The 27956-nt window shown below is 45.8% G+C and overlaps 1 protein-coding gene and 2 long non-coding RNA genes across 4 annotated transcripts in view; all 3 read right to left on the reverse strand.

The window, feature by feature from the left end:
* The window catches only part of HDAC4 (histone deacetylase 4), a 217509-nt gene extending 212563 nt beyond the window's left edge, over window positions 1-4946 (reverse strand). Inside the window, exon 1 of one of the 2 annotated variants that reach the window (XM_031604499.2) lies at window positions 4768-4946. The gene's annotated coding sequence lies outside the window, so the exon portion shown is untranslated. Of the gene's footprint in view, window positions 1-4259; window positions 4353-4767 lie in introns of those variants that run through there. The other variant, XM_090144556.1, reaches the window with a different exon arrangement.
* A 259-nt stretch (window positions 4947-5205) lies between these two features.
* Window positions 5206-11360, reverse strand: LOC149917338 (uncharacterized). The gene is made up of 3 exons (XR_016468501.1): window positions 10236-11360; window positions 9469-9657; window positions 5206-8231 (listed from the first exon to the last, which is right to left on the reverse strand). It is a non-coding gene; the product is annotated as an uncharacterized LOC149917338 (long non-coding RNA).
* A 13074-nt stretch (window positions 11361-24434) lies between these two features.
* Window positions 24435-27689, reverse strand: LOC149917339 (uncharacterized). Its single transcript, XR_016468052.1, has 2 exons — window positions 25885-27689; window positions 24435-25104 (listed from the first exon to the last, which is right to left on the reverse strand). It is a non-coding gene; the product is annotated as an uncharacterized LOC149917339 (long non-coding RNA).
* Window positions 27690-27956: the final 267 nt, after the last annotated feature.

The raw sequence follows: 27956 nt of genomic DNA on the forward strand, positions 1-27956 counted from the left end.
TTGTGCCACAGGTTGGACGTTTGGAGAAGAAATTTTTCCTAAAGGGTGGTGAGGTGCAAAGGGGCTGCCCGAGGAGGCTGAGTCATCATCCCTAAAGGCGTCCAGAAACGTTTGGATGTTGTACTGAGGAACATGGTTTAGTGGGGAAATAGTGGCAGTGGGATGGCTGGACTGGATGATCTTGGAGGTCTTCTCCCACGACCACAACTCAGCACATATTCCTCCGCACGAATGGACAGCAGCATCAGGCAGATTTTTATCAAACTGAGATAAAATCCAGCAGAAAAAAAAAAAAACACGAAGGACAAGAATGAAGTTGATTAAAATGTGTCCAGTAATGAATGCCATGCAAAAAGATTCAAGTATTACAGAGGCAGGCCAAGCTGTAATTCCTTGCAAACGGAGAACCACAGGATGAACACGTTCCAGGAGATTTTACACTGTTCTAATTGCTCCTCTTTCCAACATCATTTTACAACTTCTGTGTGCTTTCTTCCTACTTCTCTGTCCCCACATGTGTTACCTATTTTTGCCCCTCTGAATTCTCTGAAATTTGCTGTCTTTATCCTTCAAGACAGCCAGAAATGCACGTCTACTTGTTCCCTCCCCTTCTCCCAGGCTTAAACTAAAGTCTTCCCAGTGAAGGAGCACTGCCCAAAATCTGCTTGCGATTCAGGCAGTCCTGGCAATGACAAGCAGCACTTCATGAATCATCTGTTATATATTGCCTTATCAACATGGTCCGCTGCACAAGAAAGTAAACCTGGCCCACTTCAGCTTCCTGCATAACATAATCAAAATGTGAGTGGCATTAATTACTACAGCAGTTCTAAGACCCCTCAAGCCAAGGTCTCGAACGCAGCAGATAAGAGACTGCTGTGAGACACAATGTAAGGCAAAATCATATTTTCGGTTTTGATTTTATTTTTTTTTTATCGTTGTTGTTGTTTGCAAGTCTGAAATCAGCAAGCTGAGGAGAACCAGGTTCCTTTCATCACTGTACAGCATTGGTGTGCTTAGACCTTGAGTACCTGTACATGGAAAGCATGGGTTGAGGGAAGCAGATGCAAAACTGAAGAGCAATCCTGAGTGAAGTGACAAGACGCATCCTGACAGCTTCTCTGTCCAATGACACACATTTAACAAAAGAAGCTCCAGGTATTCCAGCAGGAATCTGATAGAATATAAATCCAATGGTCGGCTTTGCAGGCTGGGTAGCAGGACTGAAAAAGGAAGGTAAAGAAAAGTGATGGGATGCCTAAAAACAAGCTACAGATAAGCTAGGAGAGCAAGAAGGAGACACCACCAAAGAGGCCAGCAGGAAGAGTCAAGAACACTTGGCAAATATGTAATGAAGATCATTATCACTATCCAAATAATACTTTCAATTAATATTTCTTTGTGGTCTTTATGCTTGGTAGTTTGGAACGGGCTGGCAGCAAATCCCATTCAGCAAATAAAACGTTCTGGTAACATGACCATGTGCACCAACCATAAACCAAACCGAGACAAGCGAGAAGAGTCCTAAGGGTTTGAAGAGTTGTGTTATATATACATTATTACACACATACACACACCAGTATTTCCAATAAATACAAATCCACGTATCACCAACCAGCACAACACAGCCATTTTATTAGCTGGAAAAGGACAGGAGACCAGAAGAGCCCATGATGAAGGACCCAGCTGGGTCCTGAACGTTCAGGTTGTCAGACCCTGCGGAGCATTGCTCAGCACACACTTGGCCACTTAACCCAGACAGCACATGCTGCACTCAAGCAAACTCAAGGACTCATTTACAGTGCTATTACAAAGGCATGGCACACAACAAGAGTTCCAGGAATGCAGCCCAAAGGTGCTGAAAAACAATGGCAGTGGGCTTTCAGCCCGGCATTCAGCCAAGCAAGAACACAAGCACCTCATGCTGTCAGCCTGCAGTCCTTGAGGTTAGGCTGTGCAACAGGTCCTAAAGGACATTCAGCATGCAAATTCCTTTTAGTATAAGTTATTTAGTAAGTGCACGGTGAGCTCTTAGCCATTCTCAGCTCTGGAAACAGAAAGATGACCTGGAGTATCTGATTCTTTCATATACTATATAGGCGGTGGAAACGTTCTTCCTCAGTGCTTTGTTTTATCTGGTTTGGGGTATGTTCATGCAATAGAAAGGCTGTAGCTGCCTCAGAACTGGAAACCCACAAATGATCACAGAGGGAAAGCTTCAGCCATTGCACCAAGCTTCCGATCCCAGAGGCGTCTTCAGATGGCTTTCAAGAAGTCTGCTCCAGGGAGCAGCAAGCCACTTCAAAGAGATTAGGAGGGCAATGTAATCAAAACCCACGAGCTCCTGCTCAACTTTACCTTTTATTTTCACTAAGCCCTTCTCCCTTCCCTTGCAGGTCACTGCATAGTTTAATGCTGCAGGCTGGAATCAGCTCCACCTCTCCAGCAGCCCATAGCCAGGCAGCTCCCATGCTTCCACCTCTTTTTGCTTAATTCTTTCTTCTGTTTTATTCTTTTTGCTCGTAAGCCAACACTAAGTGATAAATGAGACCACATCACATACATGGGGCATGGCACTGCCCCCAACCCCAGCTGTACAGCTCAGACCTGCCTACACATCACAGAACCATTAAGGTTGGAAAAGACTCCTAAGATCATCCAGTCCAACCTTGCACTAGCACCAATGATGCCCACTAAACCACAGCTAGCAACTCTATGTAAGCAGAGATGGCAAAGAAAGCCACAGAGCTGAATGGTTTTGCAGGTCACGGACACACACTTCTGAAAGGGCAGCTCTTGTGCAAAAGATGAAAGCTGCCATCCCGTGCTTCCATCCCATCTGCTAAAAGACAAATTCCTCAGGTCATTTTCCAAATGCATCTCTGGCCGTTCTAAAGCATCCTTGCTCCAAAACCAAACCCTGAAGCAAGCCTCCCCCTCCTCCCCCCCCCCCAAAAAAAATCAAGGACGGGAAGATAAATTTTCAAGATTTAAGATTTTTAGAAACATTTTTTCCCCCTCAATTCAGCCAACTGAGAGCACAGCTTAACGTCAGCGATGACACCTGTCAGGTGCACGTGCCATTCATGCACAGAGAGAAGCAGAGCATCCTGGAGAGCCGTGCCGCGCACGCTTCGCTTCGTACAGAAAATCTGCAGTGCTAAAAACTTACTCTTTCTAACTGGGTGGCATTTTACATTTCCAAATGTAATTGAGTGAGCACGTCGCCATGGTGACGGTAGGATTCTGCAATAACTTTGGTGCCTTGTAATTGCGGTATATTTGTATACAAGCAGCTGAGCTTTCTTAATTCAATGCCCTCTTAACTCTTTCTGAGAGGCTGCGGAGCGACAAAGGCAGCCTTTGGGCTGGAAACTCCACGAGGAAGGGCTGGAAACATCAGAGCAATCAGAACTCAAGGCAGAGGGAGGGGGGGGGGGGAAGAAAGGAGAAAAAAAGCAGCCTTGCCAAGAAGCAGATTATTATATAAACTTCAGAGCTCCCCAGCTTTTAGAAACATCGCTGTTATCAAAGCCTAATTCAGATAATTAACTTCAGGTAGCTTTTTGGCAGGGAACGCGGCCCCAGCTGGAAGCAGCCCGTGACAGCAGCACATCGCAGTGCTGTTAGCATGGCACGGAGCTGAGGACAAGCACGGGGCACCCATCCGACCCAGCACACCCACATCTCGCTTCAAGGGAGCGTTTTTGGGGCCGGAGAGCAACGAGCCGTGCTAGGAAATGGGCGTTTGAAGCGACGAGCCGGGTTGGTGCCAACCTTCGGAGGCGAGCAAGCAACAAAACCTTCCCCTATCATGCCCCAAACAATTACGCAAGTGCTTTGAATAAAAGGCCGGTTCAGCTCCCTCCGTAACGCCAAATACAGCCCTACCATAATGGCAAATAATCGCTCCGCAAACACGTTCCCCTGCTAAGAGGCCACGCCGCTCGGATAGCGCTGAGCATCGTTCTGACAAATTCCTGCAGCAAAACCCGCACCGGCGCTCGGCAGCACCTCCCTTACGCAGTGCCACGCGCGTTACAAGCCATTTTCTTTTTCTTTTTGCTTTTTAAGTTAGGAGCCCAACATCGCAGCGCAAACCTTATCCCCCCAACCTGGCAAAACAGCATTTTCGGGGACTTCCACCAAACCCGGGGCGGCGGGGCCGTGCGAGGCCGAGGAGGCGCCGGCCGGCGCCTCCTCGTCCCCGCACGGCCCCACCGCCCCCGGCCCATTCCGCCCCCGGCCCCGCCGCTCACCGCTGCCCGCATCGCTCCGCGCCGAGCCCCGCGCGGCTCCGAGGCGGCGCCGCTGCTGCCGGGGGTGGGAGGAGCCGCGGCCGCCCGCGAGGGGGCGTGGCCACGCGGGAGGCTCCGCCCCCTTGCCTCATTCACAAAAAAACGCCAGCGCCGCCGCCCGCCGCACCTCCCCACCGCCCGAAGGAGGGCGAGCCGAAGCCACGCCCCCACCGGGCTCGGCGTCCAATCGCGTGGCGCAGCGGCTCAAATCCACCCGCCAATACCACGAGGGCGAACGCGATTGGCGCGGGGAGCTGCCCGTCACCTCCCCCCTGCGGAACCCTCCGCGCCGCACGGCCGGAGCCCGGAGGAAAACAGCCGCGCGCCGTCGAAGCCTTAGGGAACCACGGGGAGGCCCGGGCCGGGATTAAAAGCCGGCGGGCAGAAACTCGCGCAGCCTTAAGACGCCGCGCGGCGGGCAGCGGGGCCCCGGTGCGGTCCGGCCCGGCGAGAGGCGCCGCGTACTGACCTGGGTGACGGCGGGAGGAGCGCGGAGCCGTGCGGCGAAGGCCCGGCGGCGGACACGGGCGGCGCGCGCGCCACCAACGGACTCAGCCCGTGACGGGATCCGCCATCTTGGAATTTTTAGATGGAGAGTCACGTGGTGCGACCATTTTTCCCGCCGGCCAATCAGGAAGCGCGGTTTATTTATAGCCGCGGCTCCCTCTTTTTTCTTCCCCCCCTCCCACTCCCCCCCTTCCCGCTCCGCCTCATCCCGGCTGGGCGCGCGGCGGGGGAAGGGAACCAATCGGACCCCGCCTCGGCTCTTAGCCCCGCCCCCCCGCACGTCGCCTAGGTGACGGCGCGGCGCGCGGACGGGCTGCGGCCGTTGGGCGCCGTCCGTTGTGTTGCCCCGTCCCACAGCCGAGCTGCGCCGCTTGAAACAGCGGCTGAATCACCGTGTGAGCAGCGAAACGGGCAGAGCCGCGGGCCGCCTGGCACCTGAGGAGAATTGCTAACAACTTTGTCCCTTCCTTCTTAATTCACAGCTGTATTCTAGCATACAATCACAGTTCTTCTTTCTCCTTTTTTTTTTAGACGTTTAACAATTACAAAGCCATCTGAAAATCATATTCATTTGACCCCTGTGGTTGCTTCTCTTTCCATGCCATGAAAACATCCCTGTTTCTTGGCGGAGGTCAGAATCAGGCTGATGGTTCCATCCGCACAATCATCCCATTAAGCTCAGCTTTCCTGCCTTACTTTACTTTTAAGAGACTAATTTGCGAGTGGCAACTTAAACGTTACATCTTCCAGTGCCGAAAGGGAGCCAACAGGAGGGGAGTCAGCTCTTCACAAGGGTTGATAACGGGAAATGGTTTTGATTTGAGGCAGGGCAGATTGAGGTTGGATGTCGGGAGAAGTTCTTCGCTATGAGAGTGGTGAGGTGCTGGAACAGCTGCCCAGAGAGGCTGTGGATGCCCCGTCCATCCCTGTGGCTGTTCACATTGGATGGAGCAGCCTGGTATTAGATCTGGAGCTTGGTGGCCCTGCATGCGGCAGGGGGTTGGAGATTCGTCATCCCTTCCAACCCAAGCCATCCTGTGATTCTGCATTTTGATTATTCTAAGCTTGAGCCTACAGGCAGCACAGCCTGCCTTGCAAAGGATCTGAAGTTTGGGGATATTCTTACTCCAGTCTGTGTCCTCACTGGCGTGAGGAGCAGCACCTCTGCATAAAGCTGAAGCCCGTTTTTGTCTCATTTTTACCATATACTGGCTTGTGGGCTTGTTTGTTTGTTGTTCTTTGGTCGGTGAGGTTTTAGGTTTCCTTCTACGGTCGTTCTGCTGTCTTTATTCAGGGCCAGTTTGTGTGCTCACGTGCAGGTATGTCTACATGTATAAATAAGCTTCTAAATTATTTTAAAGTGTCCAGAGACATGTGGGTACAAGTGCTTTAGGTCTAGAGGTTCACGAGTGCAGACGGTGCAGCCGACGAGGCAATATTTACATATACCAGAAGCTGCCCAGTTGATCTAATGAGCGGTGGCCATGGCAGGACCCATGTAAGGACAGCTGCATGGCTGCCTGCTTTCTCCTAAGGCTCCCCATTTCTTGGGCTGCTGTGAGGTGCTTTGCTCACCAACATGCTTACGGCCATCGCTTTGCCTAAGTGGTTCCTGCAGCATCCACAACCCCAAATGTGCCCTGGATGCTCTCCTGCAGCTGGGTCTGTCACCTCCAATGCCTTCTGCATGGCTGAAGGTGTTTTAAAAAGATGAAAGAAGAGAAAGAAAATTGCACCCTTAAAGTTGCCATGGAGTGTAAGTTTTATCTTCCGAATTTGATTGATGCTTTACTTGTGGTCGTGGGTGTGAATATGTGTGTCTATTAATATCCAGTCTAGGCTAACCTGTGCATAATGACAGAAAATTAAACCCTGCCATTGTTCCTATAAACTCGAATTCAGACATGAGCAAGAAAAAGTGTTCTTCCTATATGCTAAACCTGACTGTATATAGTATGGTCTGTTTTTACTGTAATTGCAGCTGAGAAGTTTACTTAAAAGCCATTTGAATTAAAATAAAAAATTGGGGAAAAAGAAAATTGGCAGAGCTAATTCATAAAGACTGAAATAAAATGCAATTACAGAGCTTCCCGCCTACCTCCACCTCATCTCTACCTGAACTCTACTTCTTGTTTGTCAAAAAGGTTCCATTTTTTGATGTTCTTAAGCAGGTAACATCCATCACAATGCTCCAGTTCATTTTCCTTCCCAGTCACGGCGATCTGGAAGAAGTAAAAGAGGGTCTCTCTGCTTTCCATCCTAATACTGCCACTTCCATCACCTCCTCAGCCGGAAAAAGAGCATCGAGTTAGGGAGAAAGCCAACAGGAGCTTCCTCTAGAGCTTTGCCACTGAAGAGCAACACCTACTCCAAGTGCCAATGCTGCAGTCAGGCCCAGACACAAGCGTCCATGTGGATTGCTTTCTCTCCTCCCTCCGGATCAGTTAGTTGCCATCATCGCTCTCCCTTGATATTTTTCTCCTGCCAGTCACCCTTCTTTGCCTTATCTCCCACTCCCATCTGCTCTGTGTCCTCCCTACATCATACTCATTTCATCCTTTCTGCCCTCAGGAAAAAAAAAAAAAAAAAAAAAATGAAAAAACAGCAACCACCAGATTTAAAACACAGCTGTAATTAAACAGAGAATGTTACATCCACGTTGCCCCCCCCCCCTGCATTTTCCTTCAGTTATACCTTTTCTATTCTTGTCCCGGTGAATTTTGATTCAGCTGGGATTCCTTCTATCTTTGCACATGACCACAGGCAGCAGAGATACTTCTCTCTTGCGGTGTTTTTTTCAATACGCTCTGAAATCTGTCTTCTGTGCATAGCAGTCCTGTCTGACTTAATGTGTGCTATAAAGGAGAACAAGGTGGTTCTCGTCCACTAAAGAGTCCCTGCTGAGGCTGAAGAAGTCTGTATTTGGCTGCAGAAGTTATTTTTCCAGCTTGTCTGCAGACCCAGCACTTCATCAAGTCTTCATCATTCAAGGACTAAAAAGCTTAAATTCTACAGCACTAGGGCCAGTCTCAGAGAAAAAAAAGTTATTGCTGTTGTCTTGGACAAAATCAAGTCCCTATCCCACACTTCAAGAAAATAGGTTGAAAATAAAGGTCACAATGCAAAATTTGTTCTTCAGGTTTATGCTTTTCAGAAAATCTTCAGGCATACATATACTCTGTCTCAAATTATGCTCTTTATTTCAGCGATACCAAAGACAGAACACGCAATGCTATGTTGCTGGATGGAAGAATGAGTGATAGGAGATTAGCCAGCCACACAACGGGCAGGGCTTGCTTTCTATGCTGCAGGTTTGGCAGAGGGAAAACACACCTGGAAATAGCTTTGCTGCAGCAGTGTGCAGCCTGGGTAGCAGAGGCAGCTGCTCCCTCCTTTGAGCTGCGACAAGGACAAGCCATGGTGCTGCTGTTGGGAAAGAAAAGACCAGGTAAAGAAGGCATAGAATCCGAAAACGTGCAGAAAAAGCTATGCAACAAAGGCTAATGAAGATAATGCTGGATATTTATAGCAGTCATTTTATCCTCAGCTTGATACACTTTGCAAATGTTTCCTTGCCAAAATTTGCTCCGAGTGCTTTTTGCTGAATTTTATAAATACATTTATTTGTTCAGCAAAAACATTGATTCTCTGAGCTGTGTTGTAGGAGATGGAGAAGGAATATGGTGCAGCCATTACAAACTGCTGTCCCTAAGATCTTACCTTAAGATATTATCCCTCCTGATCAGACTGATGAGCTAAGAGCAAATAAATCTCTTTTCCTTCCTCAATTGCCTTCAGTTGTCAATGTTAGTGGCATACTGAGGCTTGAATTTAGAAATACACAAGAAATAAGTCTGTACTTAAGATGAGATCTTTGTGAAATTGAGGCCAGGATAATTGTTGGATCATTTAGCTTATCAGTGTCTTTTTTTTTTTTTCTAATTCTTTCCATATATGTTATTGAATTCCTTGAATTTTCAACCTTGGCAGCTGCCGAGAGAAAAAAAATGTGTGTGTGTGTGTGTGTGTGTGTGTGTGTGCATGTGTGTGTTTCTCTACAGTGGGAGCCTTAGAGAAAATATTGATTCATTTTTCTGTCTCTTTCAACCAGAAAAAGAAAAGAAGCATCCTGCATGATACAGGATAAAAACAAACAAAAAAAAAAAAACAAAAAAAACCCAAACAATTAAAGTAGAAATAACTGTGAGGAAGAAAAAAAAAAAAAAAAGAAAAAGAAAACTACAAAAAGCAACAAGTTACTTTTTCAATAAAAATATATATGCAGTCTGGTCCCTGGGTGTTGGTTGTAAGTGAAGATATTGACTTGCAGCTGAATGACAAGTAGAATACTTCTCTACTGAAATATTGATAGTAGATTACACTAAACCACAAACTATCTCCATAAAGCCCATCATTTCTTATCCTAATGGTGTTTTCTTTCCCTTGGATGACTACTACATTCATGATACAATGTCTTTATTCTATCTGCGGGAAAAACTTTTTACCATACAGCTAAATTAACTTGTCAAAAGACTTCAAACTTCGGAAGCTTTTACAGCTCAATTCAAAGCTATTATTCAAGATTGAATGAGAAGGCTGTGGACTGTAAAAGCTGGCAAAAAATAAATTTCACAAGCATTCACAAGTTGAATGGAATACTTACTTTTGTTCAGGTTGTGTGTGTTTCATTGAGCTGTCTGAGAATGGCTGTATTTTGCCCATAAGCCCCTTGCTTTGCAGAGAAGGAATGCTTCTTACTGCTGCTCTTGGAGCTGTGACCCAGTGCTTGCTCTTTCACACACACTTGATTGTATTTCCTTTGGGCCAACCAAAGTAAGTGCCAACCAGCTCTCTAAAAATGTGGGGAGCACAAAAGAGAATGGATAGCTGCTAAATTGAGGCAGAGCAAGAAACAAACCTATATCTACACTTTTTTTTTAAAGTGAGATCCTAGACTTGCATCATCTCACAGTCAGTCACAGCTTTCTCATGCAAATACGAGTGCCTGGTTTCAGGAGCAGCAATTGCTTTTGAGGAGAAGCAACTTTCCTATTTCACAGGTAAGTAGCAGCTGGCAGAGCCTGCACTCACTGACTTCTTTTGCAGATCTGCTGCTACTCAGTTGCTTTGAGACAAACACAAGAAGGCAAGGTGGTACGTACAGAACCAGAGCTCTTGGTCCCGAGATGCCTATGGCAGAGGTTGCACAGAGTGACTCGACTCACAGGTCAGAAATGTATCTTGTGGCTAAAGCCTGCAGATCACTGCAGTTCACTTGGGCTCCACAACTCACCTTCCCTCAGTCAGAATTGAATCAGAGTCACTTTCCTGCTTTTTCTTCCTTCTCTCTCTTTTTTTTTTTTTCATCATTATTTTATTCCTTTTTTAGCATGCCTACTCAGAGCATTTTCAAGGGTTCAGAGCACTTACCCATGAACTGAAGGGTCAAGGATCACTTCTCTCTTCTACCTGGCAGAATCCTTAAATGCAGCTTCCATCTCCCCAAATGCTGGTGGTCACAGCAGCACAGGATAGCATCTCCTTGCTGCAAAGACAGACCACTAAGCAGAAGCACGATGCACAAGATGATAGAGCAGGCAAGAAGTTACATCCCTTAGCCGACAGGCTGTTGAGGAGAGTTAAAAAATACTTATTTTCTGGAACATCATTTGAGCGTAGACCAGTGTTGACAGGACCAGCAGCACAGCACCAAGATATCTCAGGGCTTTGCACTTCAGAAGCTGAGCTCTGGGGAGTACTTCATAGCTGCCTCCAAAATAGGATAGCAGTGTAGTGTAGTCTGGGGAAAGCATCTTTGATCTTAAGTTATTAATTGCAAGCTAATGAAACTACTGGATCTTGCCTTTTCCTCATTAGTGCCTTAGTCTTGCATCTGTAAAACAAAAATATTACTGTTTCACTACCTAAGAATAAGATGAGGATAAAAGGCTGTGACTTCTTATCCATTAGTGGGAGACCTGAAGATACAAATGAGGCAGTATAGCACCAAAAAATAACCACAACAAAATCCATCACCAGGCACTTCTGTCATTGCATAGAAGAATGAAATACTTAAGTGGTGGCAAACTAATAAAGTTCCTGACAATTTTTTTCTACTGTAGCTTTATTCCATTAAAAACAGCCATTCACACCATATCATGATTGTGCAAGATTACTAATCACAGACTCTATGCATTGACATCATTAGCTTTGTCCACTGCTGGGAGATTGCCATGGGCATTGGTACTGATAAGCACGCTGGAATCAAAGCCCCATAGGCCATGAGGTTTATTACATAGAAGACCAGAGCACACAGACACACAAATTAGAGCAGCACAGACTAAAGTAAATCATGTTTTATTGGACGTGGTACTTTTTGACCATGGTCCAAAAGAAAACATAGGTCTTGTTTAAGAAGTTGGGACTGAAAGGAGAACTGGTAGATGAAGTATGTGGGCAAAACTGCGTGCACCTTTCAGATTCCTAATTTCTCCTCCCTCTGTTTAGATTATCTAAATATTGTCCTATTTCACTGCACATAGGTCAAAGTTTGGGTTTGGGGTTTTTTTTATTTAGAATAAATTTTTATTTTTATTTATTTTATTTCCGGAATATATGTATCTATTATAAGGTTTGGGCAGCTGTATTTTGTACTTGGCGAAACCTCACTCACTTTTCCTTTCCTATGGCAAAACTAAAACCACAGCTAGTTTTGGATTTGAACTCACTAGGAAACACAGGAAGACCCCAGATTTTCTCTATCTACTTATAGGAGAGCAATCACAGTGGCATAGCACCATTTCAAATAGAACTCTCCTTGTGCATTCAGAAAAGACAGGGCAAGAGGAAGGGTAAAAAAGGAGGTATATATAAACTGAAGCATGAGCTGGGTGCACTCAGGAAGCCAAGTAGAGCATTAGAAAACAATACAGCAAGGAGAAAGGTTCATTCTTGCTGAATATAACTGGAGATATTCACATAAATCATCAGTTTTTGAAAGTTACAGCACTGAGCTCACGTCAGGAGGCAGTCAGTGGGTGTACAGATCTCATGCGGAACCAGAACATCCATGGATCGTTCCTCTAGCACTGGTTCAGTTCCTTTATGCAGAGACACAGAAGCATCTACAGAGGGCAAATGCTCAGGTCCTTTATCTCCTTTTTAACACCATTTTCTCACTGCATTTACCTTTCCTGTTGTATCTTAAAGACTTGCTAGTTGCAAGCATTTTCTCTGACTTCTTAAAGAGCGGCACAGCAAATCATGATGTATCAACATAAGTAGAGGTGTCCAGAACAGTGATAGTGAAATGGAATTGTGGAAAATAGTATCATGAAAGGAACATCTCCAAAGGCTGAAGAGTTATATCCTGGTTGTCTCTATTAGATAATTGGCTGTGAATTTTGAATCTTGCCCTCTCATTTGAAGATACGTTGTTTAATGGACAGCTAAGACATAAATAATCAGCCATTAATGTTAAAAATATCATTTAGAATCTGCTATGATGAGATCAGATGAATCAAAACCTTTCCAGCCCTAGAAATATCTGCATATGCTCATAAAACATGGACACAAAAGAAAGGTACTTCACTTTTCCAGGATCAGTAGGAAACATCAGTCTTGTAAAAGAACAGGATGTCTCTTCCAGGAAAAGGGGAAGAAAAAAGTCAAATTTCACATTTCGTAAAAGAACAGATGGAGGGAACCCAATGATTTAGAGGACTAGATTCAAGGAAAGGGCTGAGTGGGACATAGAAGAGACTAACCCAGAAAGGACAGAATGGGATGGAGACTAAAACTGACGAGCTGTTTCAAAAATCTGCAAGGCAATGGAGTCCAACCCAGAAAAGGAACGTAAGTAATTGAGATATAGATCAATAAAGCCTACATTGCATAATAAGCATCATATATTTTTTTCCTTTAAGAAAAGGAAGAGTTTACATTAGGTACTTCTTGAGAGAATGTTGCAATGGAATGCGTCTGTGCCTTTCCAGCAGTTTTGGTTTAGGCTGTTCACACTGAGATACAGCATCAAAGAGATGAGACTCACAGATCTTGATTCATCCTTATCAGGAGCTTCCTGCCTTGCTAGTAGATTGCTTGGTGCATATTAAAGGATCAGTTATGAACGCCCGTGGAAGCTTTCCAAACATCACACGTTAGCAGGCTGACATGGATAACTTCTAGGAAAGCTGCTGGTGTGGCTTGGAAATGAGTAGGATTAATTAAACAAGGCCTTCTACCTTGTACTCAATGAGGGGCAGGACATGTTCTGGCTCTTATATAGAGACTGCAATGCAAAATGTTGAGATCATTTGATAGGAAGTGTAATGGCCCGAAACTGGGCTGTGCTTCTATGTAAGCATGGAGGAGAGAGAGTGTTAGCATACAGCTCTTTGGTTTGATTTGGTTTGATTTGTTTGTGTGATCAAATGAACACGACACAGACTGTAGCCTGATAGCTCACTAGTGATAGGTTTGTAATTTTGGATGAGGTAAGTAGGTATGAAAGCGTTAGTGGAGGGTGGCAGGGGAAGAGGACAGGCCATGTGGTGGATGAGCTGTGCTGGTTAGCTTTATACTTCCTTCTGGACACTGCAAGCCCCAGCTGCTGGATTCCAAGACAAAAGCATGAGAATATCTTTGTCACCTTGGTTTTGGCAACCTTTTCAGGAAACATTATTTATTAAAGTACTAGTAACACTACAGATGCAAGGCTATTGATTCTGATCACATATTTAGAAGAATAGTTTCTTCTCATAGCTGTGGCTGATATAATCATTATCCTCTTCTCAATAGAGGCTATCAAGTGTTTCAGCCTTGCTGCTAGCACCCTGCAGTCAGCCAAGAGTAAAGTGGCTATCTTTGTCATGATAGAAGCAAAATAAGGGCTATCAAGGTCAGAAAAGAAAAAGAATTGCAATGACCAGGCTAGAGGAAGGAGTTGTGTCCTACACAGGTGCATGAATGTATTTTGGAGGTGATTGTGCTGCTGCAGGTCTATGCTCCTCCCATGCACACCTTGCCACAAGACTGAGGAAGGTGGATTCTTACATCATTGTGAAAGAAGTTCTCAGATCTCTATTTAAAGGCAAGTTCTGAGGAACATCACTCTGATTTGAGTACCTCTGTCACTGGCAGCTCGGCTCAGCAAGGGCCTGACTGACTACCATACAGCCTCTGAAGCCACAGTCCAAAACTCCAACCTTCGAGTTATTTTTAAAGGAGTGCTTTTGCTTTTCTGGGCTTGAGCCCAAAATCCCACTTGGAGTCACTCACATTCATGTCAGCAGAACAACATAGCCAAACATAAAGTTTTTTCTTTTTTTTTTCCTTTAATTAAACTATTTTTCTCTCAAGTCAAATGGAGCTTTATCCTCCCTCCAAACTAAGAATGGGCACAGCTGAGTGTTGCCAGTGAAATTCAAAGTCCACTAGAAATAGCTTTACACTTAGCAGAAACTATTGTCTTTTACAGAAATTTCCTTAACAAGGCAAATGTTAGAATTGAAATAGGGCAGGTTTCTGGAATACCAGCTGCAAGAGACATCTCTCATCTCTCCACCCGCATTTAGACTCTTAGAATTGCTCAGGTTGGAAAAGACCTCCAAGATCATCAGGCCCAACTGCAGCCTCACCTACTACCCTAACTCTAACAACCCACCGTTTAGAAGAAATGCATCTTTATTTTCCTACACCGGATTTAACTATTTGAGTTTTTGTCTTTTTATTTTAAGAGATAAACCAGAAATATACCCATTTACCACAACTGCTCACTTCGTTCCCGGGACCACAGCAAGCTTTCCTATCATGTTTCTGGCTGAGAAGCTTGGCTGACAGCTCTGCAGACAGCAGTACTCCAGTGTCATTCATAGACAAGCACCAGAAGAGCACTACTTACACACAGCCCATAACAGCAGTATCTGCCACTGCCTCACATGGGAGCTGGGCGCTTGACAGCATGTATGCTACAGTACCACTGGAGAATGGCAAAAGCCAGAGATGAAAAAACAGAGTGGAAGCTCATATCTACTGCTCATTAAGTGACTCGAGGTGATACTGGTGGGTTTTGTGCACGTGTCTACATGTGTTTTCTTCCTCAGCTCTAGCAGGGGATATTTTATTTGCTTGCCGAAGTTTTCACACGCTATATGTTGTTGCTGTTTTGTTTTGTTTCTTAAATTCCTCACCTATATATTTATTATAGACGGATATTATACCCTCGCAGTATAGAAACACTGCAAAGTGCTAGTTAAGTTCTCAGAGCTGACTGAATAATACCATAAATACAAGGGAACTGAAATGACAACAATAAAGAGAACTGTACTTTGAGCAATAAATATGAACTGTAGCTGTGCTTTGAATTTTATGCGTGCTCTAGCTAATAGGTATTCAGCTTGTGTGGGCCACTGACATTTAAATAAACACATGTGCAGTCCAAGGGGGTTGGCTGCGGAGCCTCTTGTCAATTGAATCCAGCCCTGGGAGTACAAATAGAGCAGTTCAGGACTGCAGAAATTCCACGCTGGGCCAGCCCTTAGCGGTATCACTCCTGAAACCATAAGAAATGGTCCATGGGGGAAACAGTCACAATGGGAATGAGGGGAGTGGTGAAAAACCCCAAAAACATTTGGCTTCAAAGAGATGCTGTAAATATTGCTAAGAAAAATGCCTGCCCTTGGCAGACTCGGGGAACGCTCAGCTTCTCTGGAACTGAGCTGGTCAGCCTAAGTAGTGTTACTGCAGCAGGACAAACGAATCACCTTCTCATCAAAACCTTTATTATTTTTCTTCGCATAGCAAGGCCACGTAACACTGATGCCAAGCCATTCCTGACATAAAAGGAACAGACACCTGGGTTATGGGACACAGAGGGACCTGGACACAACCACCTCCTGCAGCACACGTTTCTCTCTGCATACAAAGACAAATTTGATTATGGTAGAATAATTTTGATTGCATTTCTGGAAAAAGCAAGGACTGACACTTCTTTGTGTGCCCTAGCAAATTATTCTGTAGCTCTTAAAATCAAAAATAACTCGGCAGTATCTGAGCAGCTATGGGCTTGCTACTAATATGCAGCACCTCATTCCAAAATAGAAAGAGAAAAACATTCTCAGTGCCCTGAGCATTTGTTTGAAGCAGTGCATACAAGCTGCAGGTGATGCCATAAAAGTTCATGGGACTTCAAACATTTCCCATCTGCCAAGAAAAGCACAGTTTCACATCCAGATGATGCCTTGTCTCACCACCAGTGTGTACTGTCATAGGTGAGACATAGCCCAGGAATAAGATGGCATCGACTCCAGCACTGCCAGCCTCTGGAAAAGGGAAGTGGGCAGAAACAAACCTAAGAGGGAAATCAGTGAGCTACTTAAAGTCCAGATGTAACACTGGGCAAAGCGACAGAGGCTACGTAACAGCATTAAAGATGTAGGATGAAGAAAGCATGCTTCTGGTAGCAGGAATCACACCTTCTGGGGAATGCTCTGTAGGCATCAATGCACGTGTCAGTACGGGCAGTTTGGCTGATGCAGTGTGCTCTGGTTTCTCAAAAGCTCTCTCACCAGGGGCTCCAAGGAATTTAATCTCTCCTGGGATTAGAAGAGAGGTTCTCTCTTCTGTGAATTCAAAACTAGTAGAAAATACGAAGGGACAGGTAGGAATAAATGGTTATTTTTCAAAGAGGAGGGAATCCTAGTAGAATCCTGAATTAGTTTGGGCCGTGGCACGGGCTGTTTTCAGAGCCTAAATGGTCTGGAAAAAAGAATACTAAAAAAAAAATCTGCTGAGGCTGCTAAGAAAAAAATACTTAAAGTTGCAGGAATTAGTGCTGTCTATAAGGAGCTGCAGAAGGACTAAGGAGCATGGTAATAAAACAGATTATCTGGTAAATAACTAGCAGCACATAACCAAGCTGACCTCACTATAGGTTTTTCATTTTATATTATGCACTCAAGAAGGAGAACCCAAATCAACAAGAATGTTGGCTCTTTCCCAAGCAGCGAGCCAAGAGATGAACTGGGTGTGAGGAAATGGCACAAGAAGTCCTCCCCAAGAAGTCACAGCTTAAGCCTGTCCACTTCCTCTGCTACCTGAGAAGAAGTGACTTCTGGATCTCTGGGGCATTTCCCAGCACATCAGGAGGCACACGGTGGCAGTGGATGCACTGTCACTACTAGCTGAGTATGATGAACATCCTTCACCAGACAGCAGATGGAAAACCACGCAGAAGCAGTTTTTCCTGCACATCGTGAACTTTGCTGCCATAGATGGTTGCAGAGGCCTAAGCTTGCTCCAAAGGCAGTTAGCCAGAATAAAGGAAAGTAAGCTGAACATAAAGGTCTAGCAAATATAAAAACATAGAGAAAACCTCTAGTGCAGTGAGCTGCTAAACTACAACCTCCTGGGAGTGTTTGCTGGAGTTGGTGTAACTCCTGATTTTAGGCTCTTCCCTTTAAGCACCCCCTACCAGGCTGTGTCAGAGATGGTGCACAAGGCTTTGGTCTGCCTTAGTACAGCTGTTCTTGTGTTTCGCAGATTAACTTTGGATCCAGGCATAATTGGTACAGAAGAAAAACACTGAAAAATTCTGGGAGAGAATGTCTAGCATGCGTTCCTAATGGAGCCAACGCTTTCAAAACTAATGCTTTCATCTAAATATAGTTTCCAAAAAACCACTGAAGTCAATAGGGTTTAAGCATGGATATAACTTCTAAAGCAAGTTACTGGCATAGGAAGAAAGAATATTTGGAGCAAGGGGAATTTTTCCTAGACCAACCTTCTATGACAGGAGACAAAACCTAGAGTGAATTTTCCAGGCAAGAGGCTGGTCAGATCAAACAACCACAATAATTAAGCCTCCAGATTTAACAACTTCTCATCAGCAAAGTCATTTATGCTTTCTAAAGGAAATTAAAGATGAATTAACTGAACTACCAGTAAAGCTTGTGACCCATCATCTTAAGCTGCCATAACACCAAAGGACTAGGTATTGGTAAAATGAACCACTTTTCAAATATGAAGATCCAGGGAAGTGAAAACTATCAAGACTCACAGCTATGGACATATTGGTAGAAACCATTCTCTGTTTTTATGTTTACAAAAGGAAAAGACGTGGATAAGAATACATCCATGGAGAGTCAGCAAGGGAAAGTTCTGTCTCATCAAAATATGGCAGCATGGAGAAGGAGTTGGCAAACACATGGATAAGGTAGGCACAGTTGTCTTAATCTTCTTGGGTTTCTCAGAAGGTTTCCAGTGTGCTTCATCAATGGATGCTCTGACACCCTGCAGTAAGAGGGAAGATCCTTGCACAGATTAGAAAATAACAAAACCCAAGAAAGATCAGCAAGCAGAAGGTACAAAGCTAATGTGAGCTAAAGCAGGCAATCCAGAATTAACTTGGGTATTTCAGTATGTGATCACTCCTGCTTTCACAGGAAAAGAACAGGATAGCTGCTGTCTCTCTGCTGCCCACCATCACAGTGGTAGGGCCTCTTCCCTCACAGCTGCTGCACTTCCCCCGTTGCATTCATTGAAGCTCTGGCTCACCTTCCCTGTCAAGGAATGAGATCTCTGCTTTGGTTTGCAGCTCATTTGCTTTTTCTGTAGCAGTTTGATTTGTGGTTGCTAGCAATACCTTGGTGGCCGCTCTGCAGCATAGCAGAGGTTCCCCGCATCTCCATGAGCCTTGTTTGAACAATCTTATTATGCAGGTAGTGGGTTTGTTGGAAAGATATTCATACAGCCAAAGTGCTTTTGAAGCAGGCTGCAAATCCACAGTCTTCCACATTTTATTTTTAGCCAGTGTCCCAGGTGAGGCTTCTTTTGCAGAGGACTGCCACCAAGCAAACCCCATATAGAGGCAGCTGGAGGCAATGTTGAGGCTGATGGATACACCTGCCTGGGAAACTGCTCTGTTTAGGAAAGCAAGGCTGTGAGTTTAGGTGGTGGTGCACTCTTAACCCAGACTGGAGGTTGGAAAGCTGAAAGTATAACACACACACACACAAAAAAAGAAGTTGTGTTGGGGAGTGCAGGGCTCACTGGAAAAGGTGGATTCTCTTCTGCAAAATCACTGTGAGGAAGAAAGTGCTGTACTTATATGTACTTATCTACACTGAATGCAGCCCTGACTCTACTCATCCCCTCTCTTCTTTTTAAAACTAACCTGCAATAAGATACATGTATACAGAAACACATTCAGTGCTCACCGAGGCCAACAGAATAATTCCTGTTGATATCAACATATATTGGCTCAGCCCTTGGGAAAATCACATCACAAAGTCAACCACAGGGGTACCTGAACATACCTGAAGTCCCCAGCCTAATGCTCAGTGCAGCCAGCACATTCCCAGCAACCAGGGGGCTTGCAGTGCAGGATCCAGCCCAAATCCTGCAGCAACATCCACAACAGCAGGTTCCAAGTGTAAGAACAGTCAGAGGGCTGATATGTAAACACCTGCCTGAAGGCAACTGCATTGGAAGCACCAACTCATTTCGCACAGACTGCAGAATATTTACTATGATTTCCATTCCCCAGCAAGAGAGGCTCAGACGTCAGATTGATTGGGTGCAATGTAAGAAGCTTGACAGGCAGAAAGGATGCAGAGCAATCTGGAAAGCAATGGGAAACTGGGTTCCACAGAACAGCTTGTTATTTTTCAGTACAACCAAATGCAAGTCACTGCATGTAGGAACAAGAGGACGCGTTGCATTTTCAGGACAAGGGACTGCATTCATTGGGGACTGAGCAAGAGAGTCCCTGGCAAATAACCAGCTGCGTAAGAACCAGCAGGAAGGAGGAGGGAGAGTTCACTTCAGTGCCTGTATAAATACAGAGCAGAAAATCCGCAGAGAGCTTTGGCAAGACCATGGCTGGAGCAGTGCAGGAAGCACATCTGGAAAGCAGCGAGGCAGAAGGAGCAGCAGGTCTAGGCTGGAGCTTGGAAAACCAGCCCTGAAAGCCAGGGCTGAGACGACTCATTATGACCTTGTTGCTATTACTGAAACATGGTGGGACCGCTCCCATGACTGGAGTGCTGTGATAGATGGTTACAAGCTCTTTAGAAGGGATAGACGAGGAAAGAAGGGTGGTGGTGTGGCCATTTATATCAAAGACTGTTTTGATGTTGAAGAGCTTGGGGTTCGTAATGACAGAGCTGAGTGTCTATGGGTAAGGATCAGGGGGAAGGCCTGTAGTGGTGACATCTTGGTGGGGGTCTGCTATAGAGAGCCTAACCAGGATGAAGAGTTGGATGAAGCTTTCTATGAGCAGCTCGCGGATGTCACGCGATTGCCAGCACTTGTTCTCATGGGAGACTTCAACTTCCCTGACATACGTTGGAAGTATAATACAGCACAGAGGAAGCAATCCAGGTTTCTAGAGTGCGTGGAAGATAGCTTCCTTATGCAACTGGTAGGAGAGCCTACCAGGGGTGGTGCGCTGCTAGACCTGATCTTCGCTAACAGAGAAGGACTGGTGGGAGAAGTGAAGGTTGGGGACCGTCTTGGGCAGAGCGACCATGGAACTGTACAATTCTCTATTCTTGGGGGTGTCAAGAGAGTGACCAGCAAAACTACTTTCTTGAACTTCCAGAGGGCGGACTTTGATCTGTTCAGGACGCTTGTAGCACGGGTCCCTTGGGAGTCACTTCTTAAGGGTAAAGGGGTCCAGGAAGCCTGGATGCTCTTCAAGACAGAAATCTTAAAGGCGCAAGAACAGGCTGTCCCTGAGTGCCGTAAGGTGGTGTGGATCTGCCTGAGGGTAGGGAGGCCCTTCAGAGGGACTTAGATAAGCTGGATCTCTGGGCTGAGGTGAATGGGATGAGGTTCAACAAGGCCAAGTGCCAGGTCCTGCACTTTGGCCACAACAACCCCATGCAGCGCTATGGGCTTGGGGACGAGTGGCTGGGTGATTGTGAAGAAGAAATGGACCTGTGGGTGTTGGTTGATGCATGGCTGAACATGAGCCGACAGTGTGCCCAGGTGGCCAAGAGGGCCAACGGCATCCTGGCCTGCATTAGAAACAGTGCGGCCAGCAGGAGCAGGGAGGTAATCATCCCCTGTACTCAGCTCTGGTGAGGCCGCACCTCAAGTACTGTGTTCAGTTTTGGGCCCCTCACTGCAAGAAAGACATTGAGGCCCTGCAGCGTGTCCAGAGAAGGGCAACAAAACTGGTGAGGGGTCTGGAGCACAGGCCTTATGAGGAGCGGCTGAGGGAGCTGGGATTGTTCAGTCTGGAGAAGAGGAGGCTCAGGGGAGACCTCACTGCACTCTACAACTTCCTGAAGGGAGGCTGTGATGAGGAGGGGTTTGGCCTCTTCTCCCAGGCAACAAACAGGACCCGGGGAAATGGCCGCAAGTTGTATCAGAAGAGGTTTAGGTTAGACTTAAGGAAGAACTTTTTCTCTCAGAGAGTGGTCAGGCACTGGAATGGCTGCACAGGGAGGTGGTGGAGTCGCCATCTCTGGCAGTGTTCAAGAGGTGTCTGGACAAGGAGCTGCGAGATCTGGTTTAGTGCTTGTGGTAACAGTGGTAGTGTGAAGATGGTTGGACTAGATGATCTTATAGGTCGTTTCCAACCTTGTGATTCTATGATTCTACCTCATTTCTCAGGATGGAGAGGTGGTCTGACCAGACCATAGCAGTCCACGGTGAAAGAGCAGGAGGAAAGATTTCTAGCAAGAGAGGCCTGCTCAACTTGCACAGTAAGCCTCAAACTGTGGACAACCAGTGAAAGTGCTGATGTGTTAACAGCAAAAATAATTGGAACAACTCAGCCACACAGCAGAGTCCTCCCCAGCCACTGTCAGACAAGTGGGTAAGCCCAGAAGAGAAGCTTCTCCAGAAGTTAGGCTTGAGAGAGATCCCCCCAGGAAGCCTATTATTTGGGAACCTGCATCCTTTTAAGGCATTACTGCAACACCTTCATTTTTGAGCAAGATCAGATTTCCTTCTCTCAGATTTTCACACACTTGGCCATGTAATGTTCCCAAAGTGGCTATGTTATTTTCTTCCCATGTATTATTACTAGGCAATCTAATTTCTTCATTTGACTGTAGTTATCAGACAGTCGAATTTATTGCAGCTAGGGGAACATTTCCTTCAAGAGCTGAAGATAGCCAAATGCCCTAAAAGATCATTTTAATTCTTTGAGAAGCAGTTCTATGATATTATGATAATATCTGCCATATATTTTGGTGATCTACTGCTATGCCTTAGGTTCTGTGTTTAAACAGCTGACTTGTGATATGGAGCATTATGTAGATTTGTTTACATTCACCTGAGTTATTGCTAACAAGTAGCCTTTCTTAAGCACTGTAGGACTATATTTCTTTGTGATGGAAAGGTGGTGCAATTGGACTAGAACCAAAGCTGCAGCTCTGTACTTTCCCTGATGGACTGAGTGCTGTTATCAGGGAGACCTGTGATCCCTATGCACAACGAGACACCGCTGTGCCAAACACAAGATCCAAGAATTGACAAAAAAGGCTTCAGAGAACTGCCCTGTCCTGTCACCAATAAGGCAACTAATCAAATGCAATTCAGCTCAAAATGATTGGGTGCAATACTGCTTGTGGCCGTACAGGAAATTATGCTGAAGAGGAGGTGGAGAATTTGAGGGCAGGGAAACATTTTGTCTGTGACAGCGACAAAACCAAGGAGCTGCAAGAACTTGGATGAAGTGCTTGGTTTGGTGACAGAGGGATAAAATCTGTTCCAAGACCACACCTTGTATGAGTGGGACCAAGCACATAGCCTCGTCTATAGCTCTCTTCATCATGCTGCAAGCAGTGAGCGCCTGGGTGACCTCCTAACTCCAGTTCTATCTCTAGAAAACCTTCCACTGATCCACCAGCTCTGTGTCTGTTACAGGACCAGGGCCTGGGCTGTGAGGCCCAGAAGTACAAAGCAGCATCTTTGCTTCCCTCCAGTCCACAATTTCCAGCTTTTTTTGGATGAGCTCTCCCATGATCAGTTATTCCTTAGCTTTCCCACTGAAAGTGTAGTAGTCATCTCTTTCAGCTGGCCCTGCTGAGAAACAACCTTTCCCTAGCAAGGTAGTTATTAGAGAAAACTGGTGCTTGTCTGCTTTACCCCTTCCTAAGCCAACCTGCATGAGAGCTTGGCCACAGGAGTCCCCCATGCAGTCAGGCTCATTTTAAGAGGCTGATAAGAATAAGAGATAAATTAGAGGATGCTCGTGGGAGTGTCTCCTTGCAGCTCAGCCTGTATCCACTGGCCCTTACTACTTCTTTCCAGAGCCTCTGGCTAGAAACTCTTGTGCTCTTAATAGCAGAGCCTATGCCAGTTAACTCTTACAGCCCTCACATCTCTCTGCACATGCTGCCATGTACATGGGCGCTGTTGGTCAAGGCCCATGGAGCTCCCCAGCTCTTACTTAAACCTTTACTCCAAAATACATGCTCAGCAGCCAAATGATTTGTCTTTATTTCTTCTAAACAGCAGCCTCAGAGAGGATGGGAAGTATTTTTAGGGAAGGAAAACATTTCAGCAGAATGAGCTGGAAAGGGGAGGAAATGCAGGGGGTTCTAAACTGGCCAGCATAGGAAGACAAGGACACAAACTTGGGGTCCCAGCCAGATGGAAAACTCCCTCCCTTCACACCCTGAGTTTTCAGGCACCGATAGTTTTAATGTTCATTCTTTCTAGTTGCCAAAGCAGCAGTAAATCCTAATCCACAGATTCCACTGCCAGCATGAGAATCTTTTATTACCAGCTACCTGCTGAGAGTTGCCTGTGTTGATATTTTACTGACAGCAGAGCTCTTCATACCCTGCTATTATCTGAAACCACCTGGAAAAATAACACATCCAGAACGCCGCCGTGAAGACATCCTGAAGATGGTAGCTGCCATCAGTGATGCTGACATTTCAGGATGTAATCTAAGACATTATTCATGGTTAGATCATCTATGCAAGTCCAAAACAAACTCCGTTAATTGTATCACTGGAAGCCAGAGCAGCATCCAACAGGTAACAGTCTTTTTTTTTTTATGAAGAGAAAGAACGAACTGTATCTTTATGAGCACCCAGACTGCACACTACTGTTGTCTTTAATGTGCTCACAGTTTCTTACGCTCACTTCTCAGCTTGTTATATGAGCTGTAATCATACCTGCCTTGCAGTACTCCCATAAAATTGTCATATCCAAGTGCCAGTTGCTCTGGGCCTGATTTAAATTCTCTTCTGACACGCTGGGTAGTTTTTCCCAGTCCTAATAATGTCCTGAAACAGTTCCACTATTCCAGAGAGAAAAGCAAGCTGCATCACAGCTAGCAAGCAATTTTGCATTAGCTCAGAGTATAGGAAGGCTCAAGCCCTTTGTAAGACAGAGGCAAACGTAAGCTGAACCATACTGACAAGACAGTGTCACTGTTTCCCCCCCAACACACACTGTTTATAGTGCTTCCAAAATATTCAAACTTTCATTAATCCCTCCCTTCCCCACCTTGCCCCTTGCCATGAACAGAGATAAAAGAAACAGCTGGGCTGCCCCTGCCAAGAGCAATTTCACCTCCCAGCAGTGCCAGAAACGCTGTTGCCTGCATCCTGACATCAGCCATTTCAACAGCCTCAGGAGCAGGATTTGCACGGCCAGCAATAGAGAGAACTTGGCTTTTCATGCCTGCCACCAAAACAACGGCTATTTAAAAATATCCCTGGCAAGGGAATGGCAGAGAGCCATATACATCAAGCTACTTAAAATCTGCAGGGACTCAATGAGACATCAGAGCAGAGCAGCTTAACTTTTCAGACAGCAAAGAGGGTCATTGTTAGAGCTGCATGGGAAGAAAGGCACTTCCTTTTCAAAGGGGAGTCGGAAATCGGGTTTAGTTTCAAGGAGGGATTTTTTGGTCGGTTTGAGGTTTGGAGTTTTCTTTTTTTAACCTTCCCAGTGGAAGGGGAGGCAGCCAAGCTGCAGGGCCGGGCTGCCAGCCGGCACTGGGAGGAAAAGTGCCTTGCCCAGCAGCAGAGGACTCTGGAAACTAACGTTGGGGTAGTTCTATCTTCTGCCCTGTGGCCAGACAGAAGAAAAAAAAAAAAAAAAAGAAAAAGGTAGGCATTAATGTCAAACTGAGCCAGTGAAACATTTCAGCTTCAGCACAAGAGGATTTTTCCCCCAGTAGTATTGCCAGCTGCCTGGAGAGTTTCTCATGTCGGTTACGAGGAGCAAGCAGCACAGCAGAGATTGTCCCAGAAGCAGCCAGGTCTTCCAGGTTCTCTTCTCTGGAAAGCGTCAGCTTCTTTTTTCAGATCTATAAACTTGTGGGCTAAGAAAGCAGAACAAGAGCTAGCAAAGAGGCCGGCTGCCCAACACCAAGCGTTTCTACAAAAGGTCCCAAGTCTGAGCACAAAATAGCATACAGAACACAGAGCAGTAGAGGTATGGAAAACACATATCGCTGAGCCTGCCAAAGGGGAAAAAGAGGGAGGGATGCTATTGCCAGAATTACACCTGAATCAGCTAACTGTGGTAAGAACAGCAAGAGTGGTAGCCAGGACAGAGCAAGGCACAAGGGGTATTTCACTTTGCTTGGTGCCAAGAGTTAGGAATTGGATTAACAAGGTACAAAGCTGAAACTCTCACAGTTAATTTTGAATCTGCAGCAATTCCTTTAGAAATGTTGGCTTTCAGGAAGAATTGCTGTAAAGGGAGAAAGCTGTGGTCAGTGGGAATTTTAACTCTAGAGGAATGGCTCCAAATAGTCAGAACAGAGCTATCCATGGAAACCAGTTAAAGAGCAGCCACTCATGCATAAGCACTGAGGGTCAGGACACAGAGAGACTGGTGTGGGAGGCACAATCAACTCAGCTGAATGTCACGTCTGCAGTACTAGGAATTTGAACAAAGATGTCTGCAGCATAGCTCAGGCAGATATGAAGATGTTTCTTATACATGGCTTGCAGAACAACACGCAGCATCAGATGCTGTAATGCAATGGAAGGTGTAGCAGGGATAGCAGAACAGCAAGATCCCAGGCTACAGCAAATGAGAATTCGCACAAATGCAACAGCCACAGGCTCAGAAATAAAGGGAAAAGGCTGCTTACCTTCAGAAGGCCTCAGGTAGACAGGGTTCTCCACCAAAACACTTTTTACCTCTACTGCCCAGACTTAAGTGAGGTCTGGGAAGGGGTGGATCCTGGCTCCATCCCTTCTGGTCATCAGGTACATTGCATGCACCTGAGCTCCCCTGGGTTGGCCCTGCCTTCCCACCAGGTGCTCAATCACTGCTTCAAGCTCTGACTTAGCGTTGCCACTACAGGTGTGTTGTCAGCGTGTTCAGTTGCAGCCAGTGCTAGAAGTAGATGAACCTGAAAGCAGCTTTCACTTTGACAAAGGAAAGAGAAAAGACAAACTATATTAGCAACAAAGAATAAAACAACGTTGCACATGGACGCACAATCCTCCCTTGCAGCAGCTGCACACAGACAAGCTGGAAACCAGTCCAAAGACCACAAGAAATGAGGAACTATGAGGTTTAACACGAGCACAGATTATCAGTTCCCATGCTCCCAACTATGAATTTCTCTTCTGCTAAGAAGCTGACCAGAGAACATCAACGTGAAGCAGCACTGTGAAATGACAGCAGTGGATTTGTAGTGTGAAACAGTCACTCTGCATCCATACTATCCATGTTTTAGGGTTTTATTTTGGATAACTAGTCTGATCTTGCAACACAGATGCCCATTAATGGCAGCCAGGCATTACACCCCTGATCTGGCAGAACACATCACTTCACATGCATCCATTGTTAATGTGGTCTGTCTGTGCTATGTGGGAGCCCACAGCAGTGCGCTCAGCACAGATGTTTCAGCATCTGCTTTGTTCGTCTCTGAGATGCTGGCAGCATCAGGATAAGTAGGGGCTTGGAGAACGTGGGTCTGTTTTTGTGTCAGAAACTACTTGCTGAAGTCGAGTTTTCAGTTTCTAGGGGATGCAGCATTAATACAGGAAACAACATGTGTGCATTCACACAGCACGTGGAACTTTACCCAACTGTAAGTCTCCTGAAGGGTAGTGTTGTGTTACACCATACCTCTCTGTTTTCTCACTTGATTGATGGTACCTCAGCCTGGTCACCTGCTCGTGCTCTACCTCTTCAGGTCTGGAGCCCCGCGAATGTGAGAGGAGGACAAACAAGCTTGCAATTGATGTGTTTTGGCATTGCTCCATTTATTATTGATGCAGTGGGTAAACGATGGCCTATTGTCCATTTTCTTCATTGCAGAGTGTTAATATCAATTATTTAAAATAGTCTGAGGGATGAAATGTGGGGCATAAAAACACTTGCCCGTGAATGATGGGCACAGCTAGGATACAGCTACACCCAGGCTGTATCCTTAATGTGACAGCTCTGAAGGCTGGCGCTAACCGCTCAGACAAGCAGCAGCAGCCTCTGCATGCCATTCTCTGATTCTATGCCACTTCCTTCCCAGAGTAAGGCTGGGGGTGGATCTGCTGGAGAAGCACTCTCTGGGTGTGAGAAGCTGTAGGCAAAGCTTTCTGAGGGGAACTAGAGGTGGAACCTCAATGCTGGTCTCAAATCCTGCTGCACATCTTCCCCCAGAGCCACACACCACAGCACCGGGTCACGTGCAGATAGGCAAGGCCCAGCCAGAACAAGGGGAAAAAAGAAAAAAAATCTGACTCCAGCTCAGCCATTTCAAGTCATCTGTTAAGCCCAGGGAGCCCAGGTACCCAACAGCCACTTTGCTGCTTTGCTTGGCGTGCTGTCTTCATGCAGACAAGTGATGCCCAAATTCTGCTGTTGTCTCTGTGGTACAACAGGACCATATGCTTGCCTTCCTCAGGCACCCCTGTAACTTACACTCCAGCAGGAGAAGAGCCTTGAAGTGTGCTGCCTCTGGTCAAAGAAGCATAAGGTGAGGGCCACCGAAGCCAGGCTCTCAGTGGTCCCACAAGCTCCACGGCTCCAGGAAGGCCTGTGTGATGGAGATAGATATTTTAACAAGTTTCCTTAGCTCTATAGAAAACAGTTCTTAAAACTGCACTCCCGGAGCCCAGTTTTTCCTCCTTCTCTCCTCCACCCCCCCTCTTTTTGGGATGGCAGGCGAGGAGCGAGCGCTGGGTTTATTCATCCCCTCTCCACTGATCGCAG

The sequence above is a fragment of the Phasianus colchicus genome, chromosome 7 (genome assembly GCF_987193195.1).
Source record: "Phasianus colchicus chromosome 7, bPhaCol1.hap1.1, whole genome shotgun sequence".
NCBI lineage: Eukaryota > Metazoa > Chordata > Aves > Galliformes > Phasianidae > Phasianus > Phasianus colchicus.